General features: G+C 44.6%; 2 protein-coding genes across 6 annotated transcripts in view; one reads left to right on the plus strand and one right to left on the minus strand.

Annotated features, from left to right (window-relative positions):
• FPR2 (formyl peptide receptor 2) overlaps positions 1-1,106 on the minus strand; it is a 10,696-nt gene extending 9,590 nt beyond the window's left edge. Inside the window, exon 1 of one of the 2 annotated variants that reach the window (XM_011965882.1) lies at positions 864-1,106. The gene's annotated coding sequence lies outside the window, so the exon portion shown is untranslated. The remainder of the gene's footprint in view (positions 1-863) is intronic. The other variant, XM_011965883.1, reaches the window with a different exon arrangement.
• Positions 1-11,770, plus strand: part of FPR1 (formyl peptide receptor 1) — a 57,594-nt gene that overhangs the window by 44,269 nt on the left and 1,555 nt on the right. The window contains exons 1-2 of one of the 4 annotated variants that reach the window (XM_011965879.1): positions 7,008-7,090; positions 8,635-8,685. The exons of 1 other annotated variant lie outside the window; for it this stretch is intronic. The gene's annotated coding sequence lies outside the window, so the exon portion shown is untranslated. Of the gene's footprint in view, positions 1-7,000; positions 7,091-8,079; positions 8,233-8,634; positions 8,686-11,770 lie in introns of those variants that run through there. 2 more of the 4 variants (XM_011965878.1, XM_011965881.1) reach the window with 2 other exon arrangements.

Genomic DNA, 11,770 nt, shown 5'->3' on the forward strand with positions numbered 1-11,770 from the left:
GCCTGTGATGTTATTTTCAACACCTTCCAATGGCTTCCAAACTTCTAACTTATCCTTATCTTAAGTTCCCTCAAGCACCCCTGGACCTGCCCTGTGCATCCCTCAGATCTCATCTCTGCACTCTCCTGGGGCACACTGTGCTCCACCCACAGCAGGCTCTGATTCCTTGAACATGCGACTCATTGTCATCTCAGGGCTTGTGCCTTCTCTGTTCCTTCTGCCTACCGTGCTCTTCCTCTTAAGCTTCTCACACCTAGCTCCTTCACATGTTTATTTATTTATCTTTGAGGTAGAGTTTCACTCTTCTCGCCCAGGCTGAAGTGCAATGGCGCAATCTTGGCTCACTGCAACCTCCGCCTCCTGGATTCAAGTGATTCTCCTGCCTCAGCCTCCTGAGTAGCTGGGATTACAGGCTCCCACCACTACGCCCGGCTATTTTGTTGTTGTTGTTGTTTTCTGTATTTTTAGTAGAGACGGGGTAATGCAAGCCCTAAATGCTAGCCACACACGTGACTTACAACTTTCTAGTAGCCATATTAAAAAAATAAAATCACTGGGGGAAATTAATTATAATAATATGTTTCATTTAACCCCACAAATAAAAAAAAATCATTGGAACATGTAACCAAAATTAAAGTTATTAATGAGACAAGTTGTATTATTTTGATCATACTAGTGATTAAACTACACTAAGTATATTTCACACCTAAGCACATTTCAGATCAAGATAGAAACATAAGCACTCAAAAGTTGCCTGTGGCAAGTGGATACTCCATTAACAGCACTGCTCTAGAATTTAGGAGGTGTTTGTCAGAGAGCAGGAGTTCCAACGATAAATTTTAAATTGTCAGTCCCCAACTTACCAGCAGCTAAGCTCCTCTTCCTGTGTGTTTCTTGGCTTCCTGTGGAGTAACACAAGCTCTAAGGGCTTTTACAGAGACTACTGAATGACGGGGGAGGGACAACGGAGCTGGAACCAATCTCCTAACAGAAACTCAGGATATCTTATAATTTTCAGAAGACACTTTGGGTATGTTGTCAGTGGACTCTTCTTGGAAACCTATGTGTCTGAATGTTCCTTCATCTCTAGCTTTCTGTGAGAGACTGGAGTTAATGCTTCCAAATGTCAAAGGTCAAGGAACCTGAATGTCCAGCCCTTCCTTCTTCAGTTTCACGAAAATGAAAGAAACAATTACTGAAGTGAGAAGAGTTTCAGCCATGTATTAAAGCCCAAATATGATAGTTAAGTCAAACTCAATTCTCGACTTATGCAGTCCTTCTGGCATCAAATGTGTGTGTCTGTTCCATATCAAGCAATTCTCCAATTCTCTGGGGACATCACTGGGTATCTCACAATTCAATTCAGCTCTGACGCTGTCCACCTGGAGTTAGTGTCAGATCCCACAAGTTAAAGGGTTTACTCTCCCAAGACTGTCCTCACTTCAGACACCAATTCAAGTCCCAGGTGGTCACCTGTACTTCTGACTGACTGGCTGTAAATCGGGGGTGGGGGGATGTTTATAACCCCTTCCTCTGTTTTGATAATTTGTTAGAATGGCTCACAGAACTAAAGAAGGCACATTACTGGCCGGGCGCTGTGGCTGTCACCTGTAATCCTAGCACTTTGGGAGGCCGAGGTGGGTGGATCACTTGAGGTGAGGAGTTCAAAACCATCCTGGCCAACATGGTGAAACCCCACCTCTACTAAAAATACAAAAAAAAAGTTAGCTGGGCATGGTGGTAGGCACCTGTATTCCCAACTACTTGGGAGGCTGAGGCGGCAGAATCACTTGAACCCGGGAGGCAGAGGTTACAGTGAGCTGAGATTGCGCCACTGAAATCCAGCCTGGGCGACAGAGCGAGACTCCATCCAAAAAAAGGAAAAGAAGAAGGCACATTACCTACAGTTACTCATTTGCTCTCAATGGAGTTCACATATCAAGAAATAGGAGGTGGTAGGTATTGTATAGGTGCAGGTCTCTAAAGAGGTGCTTCCTTGCTGGCTGCTGGAGACATAGAGATCAATCAGGCATGGGCTCTGCGGACCACCTGAATAGAGGGGTGAGAATGCAGTGCCTAGTTACAATAGGGTGGGGGTATGTAGTGATAGGCAGATGCCTGGCTCCTTGTGGGATCCCCTAAAAAGGAACAACTAACTCAGATTCACGGATCTAGAGTCAATATCCGGAGGAGGGAACATCTAGGCTGAGTGTTAAAGACTCAGATAAAGGAGAAAAAATAATGCTTTCTAGTCAGAGGGGAGTAAAAACACCCAGGAAAGGGGTCACAAAAAAGCAGGTTACTTTTGGTTACTGGAGCATAGATGATGAGAGAGACAGCAATGAGCATTAAGTTTATAGAGGGTGGCAGAGGCAATTTCTTGGATGGTCTTGAATGCTACAAAAAGAACTTGGCATTTCTCTTTAAGAACACGAAAAGCTTATGAAAAGAGGAGAGTGACTAGTCAGATGTATGCTTCCAAAAAACATTGTTCTAGAGTCCTCCTGCAAAGGGATGGCTCTGAGAATGTTCCCAGTTGGAGGCAGAGATCTTAAAGGGTAAGAAGTTGCCAGAGATCAAGGTGAACTTGTCGAATAGTTGCCTGTGCTGGAGTAGTGTGCTAGAGAGGAGGGGTGGTTTAGGGAGCGATTTCCAGGCCTGGTAGACTGTGCTTGGAGACCAGATAGCTCTGGAGAATGAGGAAGCATGAAGGGTCTTTATGAAGCCCACATTCATAATTCATGATTGCTGTATAACCACCCAAATCATAGCATGTAAAACAACCATTTCATTATGTTCATGGATTATGTGGGTTGGGAATTAGGATAAGGCACAGAGGAGATGCTTGTCTCTGCCACCCAAAACTCAAAGGTTTGGGGGTGACCAGAGGACTGGGTACTGAAGTCATCTGGAGCTCCTTCATTCACATGTCAGACGCCTGAGTTGGGATGACTCAAATGCTGAACGAGGCTGGGATTGCCCCAAGTGTCTACGGGCAGCCTCTCCAGCATGGTGGTCTCAGGGGAATCAGAGTCCCTGCACAATGGCTGCCTTCCCCAGAACACGTGTCCTAGGAGAACTGGAAGATGCTTCCTAGCCGTTCTTGACCTAGCCTTGAAAGCTATGTGGAGTCATTTCTACCATATTCTTCGGTCAAAGTAGTCCCAACCCTACCCAGGTTCCAGGGCAGAGGGGATAGAATATGCCTGCCTTCCTCTCAGTGGAGGGAGTGTCCAAGAATATTGTGGCCATTTTCTTCAGAACCGTTGCACCAAGGTAACTGTGTGGATTTGGGGGCTGTCATTGAGATGAGAATCAATGAAAAGAAGCAGAGTGTTTAGTTTGCTAGAGCTGCCATAACAAAATACCATTGACTGGGTGGCTACAACAATAGAAATATATTTTCTCACAGTTTTATCAGCTGGAAGTATAAGATCAAGGTGTCAGCAGGGTTGATTCCTCCTGAGTCCTCTCTCCTTGGCTTGTAGATACCGCCTCCTCCTCATGTTTTCACCTAGTTTTCCCTCTGTGCCTGTCTGTGTCTGGTTCTCCTCTTTTCATAAGGATATCAGTCATATTGAGTTGGGGCACACCCTAATGACCTCAGTTTCAGTTAACTACCTTTTTAAAGGTTGTATCCCCAAATACAGTCACATTCTGATGTGCTGGGGTGTATTAGTCAGTTCTCATGCTGCTAATAATGGCATACCTGAAACTGGGTAATTTATAAAGGGAAGAGGTTTAATGGACTCACCGTTCCACATGGCTGGGGAGGCCTCACAATCATGGCGGAAGGCAAAGGAAGAACAAAGGGATGTCTTACATGGCAGCAGGCAAAAGAGAATGAGAGCCGAGTGAAAGGAGAAACCCCTTATAAAATCGTCAGATCTCGTGAGCCATATTCACTACCATGAGAACATTATGGGGGAAAACTGCCTCCAGGAAACAATTATCTCCCACCTAGTTCCTCCCACATCACGTGGGAATTACGGGAGCTACAATTCAAGATGAGATCTGGGTGGGGACACAACCAAACCATATCATGGGGTTAGGGCTTCAACCTAAGAATTTGAAGGGGAGTGTGACACAATTTAGTCCTTGGAGTTGTGGGAGAAGGTGAGGAGAACAAAGGCTGGAGATGAGTTTGAAAGGAAACAGGAACACAAAATGATGTGTCTGGACATCAAGGGTAGGTCTGAGCTAGAGACAGGGATCTGGTGAATGTTAGCTGAGGTGTGGTTCAAGTTTTAAGCATGGACGGGTTCACCACAGAGAATGTGAAACAGCAGAAAGAGAGGTTTATGGAATTACTAAGATATCAATAATATGTATTGCACTGGAATTCATGCCAAGTGCTTTGTATCACTGATCTTATTTGTTCTGCTCCAGAAAACACCTCTGTAAGTATCATTGCTCTCAATTCACAGGTGAAGTGACTGGGACTCAGTGCAGTTAAATTAGGGGTCAAATCTAGTCCACCACTTGTTTTTTTATGGCCTGAGAGCCAAGAATGGCTTTAATGTTTCTTACCAGCTAAAGAAAATCAAATGAAGGGTATTTTGTGCCATGTAAAACTTATATGAAATCAATTGTAGTGTTTTAAATAAAGTTTTATTGACACATAGTCATGCTCATCGTTTACAACTTTGCTTGTGGCTGTTTTCAGGCTACAACAGCAGAGCCAAGGAGTTGTGATGGAGACCCCATGGCCTGCCAAACGAAATATATTGACTCTCCGGCCCTTTATAGGAAATGTTTGTGGCCCATTGCAGTGGTTTCCTCCTGTAATCCCAGCACTTTGGGAGGCCAAGGCGATCGATTGTTTGAGGTCAGGAGTTCAGGACTAGCCTGGTCAACATGGCAAAACCGCATCTCTACTTAAAAATTACAAAAATTAGCCAGGAGTGGCAGCAGGCACCTGTAATCCCAGCTACTGGAGAGGCTGAGGCAGGGAAATCACTTGAACCTAAGAGGCAAAGCTGCAGTGAGCCAAGATCACACCACTGTACTCCAGCCTGGGCGATACAGTGAGACTCTGTCTCAAAAAAAAAAAAAAAAAGTTGGGGGAAATGTTTCAGACCGCGGATTGGCTGGCTTGTCTGGAGCTAGTGAACAGTGTTCCTGGGATTCTAGTCCAGGCAATCTAGCTTCACCACCTCAGTCCAGTGCTTTACGGGGAGGTTGTACTGCTCGTCGAGGCCATTTCCGATGTTTCAGTTACCAGAAGGGTCAGGGATTTTTGCAGCACAGACAGCAATATCCCCATCCGGTCAACCCTAAGGCCTCTTCCCTTTTAGCCTTACGCAAACACAGAAGTGAAAGTCCATTTTGACTTTCCTTTTTTTCTTCACCATAATCACCTTTGAACATATACTTGGTTCTGTTTTTGCCCAACCTGGTGTGCTAATCATGGGCCATTCTGTAGCAAGGAAAAAAATCTACTTGTGTTTTAGAAAAGAGGGCTCATGGGAAACAGGCAGGGGTATCCCAGAAGCCCCGTTTTAGGAAGAACAGTCAGACTTCAAAAGACCTACAAATGTTTCTGGCAATTACTCTCGGTGGAGTTCCTTGTCTCTTGTTTTCTCTTGATATCTGGGCCCTTCTCCTCCGTGCATAAAGATGTCCTCTGCCATTCCCTTTATTTTAATCCCCTTACAAAATGCTGGCTTCCATGTGACTCCTAGATACATCTTCATGTGTTACCCTTCATACCTTGGGAACCTTCTAAAACGCATCTGTTGTTATGATCCCAAGAAAATGTTTATAAAATACAAACACAAATGTTTATAGGGTACAAATGAACATATCACCCTTCTGATTAAAGATCTTCAGTGATTCTCCATCTTATCCCCATTCTCCTCGTGTGGGATGCTGGAGTGCAGCAGTCCCCAACCTTTTAGGCACCAGGGGCCAGTCTCATAACAATTTTTCCACAGACTGGGGGGTGGTGGGGTGGATGGTTTCAGGATGATTAAAGCACACTGCATTTATTGTAGACTTTATTTCTATTATTATTATTACATTGTAATATTCAACGAATAATTACACAACTCACAATGGTGTAGAATCCCTGGGAGCCCTGAGCTTGTTTTCCTGCAACTAGATAGTCCCATCTGGGAGTGATGGCAGACAGTGTGGGTCAGGGAATGCAAAAGATTGGACACCCCCAGTTTAAGCCATTGTGAGGTGTAATTGTAAATTGTAAATTTCTTAGTATTAAAAACAGCCTGGCTCAAGCCTGTAATCCCAGCATTTGGGGAGGCTGAGGCAGGAGGATCACTAAACCCAGGCGTCTGAAACATGCCTTGGCAACATAGCAGGATACCATCTCTAAAAGAAAAAAACAAAACAAAACAGCCTTAATGAAACAAGGTCTTGGTAATAATGCTTTTAGAATCAGTGTCGTTATCTCTGGTTCTGTAACTGCCTTACCGTATTTCTCCATATCACTCTGATACCCTTGGAATGATGCTTAATATTTCAGAAAAACAGTTATTTCTTTGCAACAGAAGACTACAAATGAGCTTCCACAAGATCAGAGGATTATGGGGTTAATCTTGATGGTGTGCATGGGTGTGGACGCGCTGTCCTGCCAACTGTCTCAACTTCCCTGCCTCCCTTACCTCTGTCTGTGTTTCCGGTCTCCATCTCTCACGACTCCTTCTCTGCCTTTCATTGCTTCCCTCTGATTCCTCTCACCACAGTACTTGCTCCTTTCTTTACCTTGACCCTTGGAGGGAGCAGGGGCCTGGACACTTGGATTTCTTGGCCCTTGATGTTGAGAGCATTGAACCTCTGCATCCCACAGGGACTGAGTTTGAGAAATACAGTCAGGTACATGAGTTTCTAAACAGACCCAGCCCACTGTCCTAATGCCATTAAAGCAGACAGTATATTGATGTATTCTTGGGGTCATCAGAAGTTCTGATTTCCTATTTCCTCTTACCCAGCTGATTTCAGTTCCTTTACCCCTCCTCCTCCTGTTCCTTGGGGTATGTTTTGCTGAGATCATTAGAGCCTGAGTCACTCTCCCCAGAAGACCCAGACCTAGAACTACCCAGAGCAAAACCACAGCTGGTGGACAGTCCGGGTAAGAAACAAATTCTGGGGGACTGGGTTGCTTGGCATAGACACACTTAATACACTGGTGAACACAATAGACTCTTTGCTTGAAGAAGGATGTGGAGCTGAAGAATAATTTTTTTAAAGAGGTTCTAGACAGGCCGGTCACGGTGACTCATGCCTGTAATCCCAGCACTTTGGGAGGCCAAGACAGGTGGACAACTTGAGGTCAGGAGTTCAAGACCAGCCTGGCCAACATGTTGAAACCTTACCTCTATTAAAAATACAAAAATTAGCACAGTGTGGTGGTGGCCATCTGTAATTCAAGCTACTTGGGAGGCTGAGGCAGGAGAATTGCTTGAATATGGGAGCCGGAGGTTGCAGTGAGCTCAGATTGCCCCACTGCACTCCAGTCTCGGTGACAGAGTGAGACTCCATCTCAAATAAATAAATAAACAAATAGGCTTTAGACTTTACCAGGGTCCTGATGGGAATAATGGAATATAGAGACAGTATGATGTTGCAGGGGAGAGAGGGGATAAGTGAAGGAGGGAAGTTCTTGAGTAAACGGGGGAATGAGTTTTGCGAGACCAGTAGAGGGTAGTTCTTGGATGGGAACAGTTGTTTTCTGGTCACTGAGGTGAAGGCAGAGAACAGTGATGCAGGAGCCGGCAGGAGGAGAATCTGGTGGAGGAAGAGGCAAGAGCATCAGCTTGAGGGCATGAGTCGGGGTGGGAAAGGATGTTTGGTTTGAAGCTTTCAGGAGAAAGCAAAAGAGCCCTAATGATTATGATGGGCCGTGGGGAAATGAGTGCGATACAGAAGCAGTCACCTTTCAGATCAGTGATGAGTCTCCACATGAAGACACTGGTTCTGCGTGGTGCGTGGGACCCAGCGGCAGAATACAGCCCTGCCCTCTCATGAATTTGCAGACATTGGCTGGTCATTTCTCACCAAGCTCCTAGTTTCCTCTTCTGTCACACAGTGATGATGATGTGTAATCAATGCTGTGCTTATTGAGATCAGAGGCAAGAAAGTTGAGGATGTGGTACAATGATTGCCAAGTATAAAGTGCTTCGACGGCGGCCACCATGGTCTGTGTTCATTGCAAATCACAGGATTTCTCCCTTGAACCATAATTGGACAAAATTGCACAGGTTTTCCTCTCTGGTATGTTCCGGCTCATTATTGCAGAATCTTCCTCATTCATTGCAACAATCTTCTGAACTGGTTGCCTTAGAGATTCTTGAAGACAAACAGTCCTCAGGGTATTTTGGTGGTTAGATGGGTGGTAGGGGAGGGAGACATGTCTGAGTTATTTCTGAGATTATAGAGTATCAAAGTTCATTAGAAATGTGAGCCAAATACGTAATTTCAAAGTGTCAAGTAGGCAGTTTAAAAAGATGGAGAGAAACAAGTGACCTTAATTTTAATAAAATATCTGAGGTAAACTTACATAGCCAAATTATTATCATTTTAACATGTAGTCAATATAAAAACTATTAATGAGATGGTCACAATATTTTTTTCATACTAAGTCTTTGAAATCTGATGGGTATTTTATTCCTGCAGCCCATCTCCAATTGGACTAACCACATTTCACGTGCTTAAAAACCACATGTGGTGAGTGACTAGTGTATTAGACAGCTCTTCTGTGCCGGTAGCATGGCAAGGCAGAGGCAGAAAGAGACTTTTGCTGAAATTTGACAGCCTGGGTTTTTGGTTGACTTTAAGGAATTAACTGAAATGCTCTAAGTCTCACTTTCCTCATCTGAAAAATGGGTACCATAAAGAAAGTGACCCTTATAGTAACACTTTGGAGGAAGCCTCCTGCAAGCATTAGAAGAGAAGATCAGGCCGGGCACAGTGGCTCACACCTGTAATCCTAGCACTTTGGGAGGCTGAGGCCGGTGGATTGCCTGAGCTCTGGAGTTTGAGACCAGCCTGGGCAGCATGATGAAACGACATGTCTACTAAAATACAATTTTTAAAAAATTAGCCAGGCATGGTGGCGTGCACCTGTAATCCCAGCTACTCAGGAGACTGAGACAGGAGAATCGCTTGAACCTGGGAGGCGGAGGTTGCAGTGAGTTGAGATCATGCCACTGCACTCCAGCCTGGGTGATAGAGAGAGATTCCATCTCAAAAAAAAAAAAAAAAAAAGAGAAGACCAGCTCTTGGCAAGAACCTGACATGCACTTTGCATACCTGATCTAATGAAATGTCATACCCAATACATATTTGGACTATTATTTCTATCACGGTCTTCTGCATCCCCAAGAGTGCTGAGCCCATCCAATGGGCGGAGAAGCACCTCCCATCCATCTGGCCAAGGTAACCGCAGAGACAAGAGTGGAAACGGAGTCTGTTGTTCTGACTTCTTGTAGCACAGAATCCATTGGATATAATACTTGATTATCCATCGTTTATTATCATTCACGGATCCATTTGGCCTATCTTGGAAAACTAACCAAATACTATGCCTTGCCTCCCACGATGAGAGAGGAAAGGGAGATTTCATGACCTTAAAGAGAGAGAGGGAGCAGAATTTGGAGTGGAGAAATTGCATATCTTTTTTTTTTTGAAACGGAGTCTCGCTGTGTCACCCAGGCTAGAGTGCAATGGCGCAATCTCTGCTCACTGCAATCTCCACCTCCCAGGTTCAAGTGATTCTCCTGCCTCAGCCTCCGGAGTAACTGGGACTACAAGCGCCCGCCGCCATGCCTGGCTAATTTTTGTATTTTTAGTAGAGACGGGGCTTCACCATGTTGGCCAGGCTGGTCTCGAACTGCTGACCTCGTGATCCGCCCACCTTAGCCTCCCAAAGTACTGAGATTACAGGCATGAGCCACTGGGCCCGGCCAAGAAGTTGCATATCTTATAGTTCTTATGCAGAGTCATGGGTGAGAGAAAGTCTTAGTCCACATTTGCGTGACACTAGGTCACTGTAGGTGTCACCCACTGATTTTCTGATATCATACATTGTTATTTTTTCTTTATTAAATTGATGGTAAAATACACATAACAAAAAGTTAACCATTTTAGGCTGGGCACAGTGGCTCACGCCTATAATCTCAGCACTTTGGCAGGCCAAGGTGGGCAGATCACCTGAGGTCAAGGAGTTTGAGACTAGGCTGACCAACATGGTGAAAACCCATCTCTACAAAAATATAAAAATTAACCAGGCATGGTGGCAAGTGCCTGTAATTCCAGCTACTCAGGAGCCTGAGGCAGGAGAATCACTTAAACATGGGACGTGGAGGTTGCAGTCAGCCAAGATTGCACCACTGCACTCCAGCCTGGGTGACAGAACGAGACCACATCTCAAACAACAACAAAAAAGTTAATCATTTAAATGTACAATTCAATGGCATTAAGTACATTTACAGTGTGTTGCAACCATAACCATTATCTAGTTCCAGAACTTTTTTATCACACCAAACAAAAACTGCATAAGCATTAAGCAATAATTCCCCACCTCCTACTTTCCCTAGTCCCTGGCAATCACTAATCCACATTCGGTCTCTGTGAGTTTGGCTACTCTGGATATTTCATGCAAGTGGAATCATACAATATGTGACTGGTGTTGTCTTCCTTCCTTCTCTCCTTCCTTCCTTCTTTCTTTCCTTTCTTCCTTCTTTCCTTCCTTTCTTTTTTCTTTCATTTTAGAGACAGGGTCTCGCTTTGTTGCCCAGGCTGGAGTGCAGTGGCTCAATCATAGCACACTGTTAACCTTGAATTCCTGGGCTCAAATGAGCCTCCCATCTCACCCTCCTGAGTAGCTAGGACTACAGGTGTGTGCCACCACATCCAGCTAATTTAATTTGATTTAATTTTTTTGTTTTGTAGAGATGAGGATCTTGCTATGTGACTCAGGCTGATCATGAACTCCTGAGCTCAAGCAATCCTCCTACCTCAGCTTCCCAAAGCTCTGGGATGACAGGCGTGAGCCACCACATCCAGCCCTCTTTTGTTTAGCGTCATGTTTTCAAGGTTCATCCACATTGTAGCGTATATCAGTGCTTCATTCTTTCTTATGGCTGAATAATATTCCATTGGATGGATAAACCACATTTTGTTTATCCATTAATCTGTTGATGGACATCTGCGTTGTTTCTACCTTTTGGCTATAGTGAGGAGTGTCTCTATGAACATTTTTGTTTGAATACATGTTTTCTCTGTACATCTTTGGCCCCATATTCTCCTCTTGGAGGTCAAGGACCCTATTTCCTTAGCCATTTAATCTCCCTGGTAGGGGCTCGCATGTTAGCAATTATGAGGATGTGTCATAAGATGCAATCTTGGCCGCGCACGGTGGCTCAGGTCTATAATCCCGGCACTTTGGGAGGCTGCGGCAGGTGGATCACCTGAGGTCGGCAGTTCAAGACCAGCCTGGCCAACATGGCAAAACCCCACTTCTACTAAATATACAAAAATTAGCCGGGTGTGGGGTGGTGCACACCTGTAGTCCCAGCTACTTGGGACACTGAGGCAGGAGAATCGCTTGAACCCAGGAGGCAGAGGTTGCAGTGAGAGATCATGCCACTGCACTCCAGCCTGGATGACAGAGCAATATTCCATCACAAAAAAAAAAAAGAAAAAGAAAGAAGGAAAGAAAGAAAAAAAGAAAGAAAGAAAGGAAGGAAAGAAGGAAAGAAAAGAAAAAGAAAGAAAGAAAGAAAGAAAGAAAGAAAGAAAGAAAGAAAGA

Source organism: Mandrillus leucophaeus, unplaced genomic scaffold (assembly GCF_000951045.1).
Source record: "Mandrillus leucophaeus isolate KB7577 unplaced genomic scaffold, Mleu.le_1.0 Scaffold74, whole genome shotgun sequence".
Lineage (NCBI taxonomy): Eukaryota > Metazoa > Chordata > Mammalia > Primates > Cercopithecidae > Mandrillus > Mandrillus leucophaeus.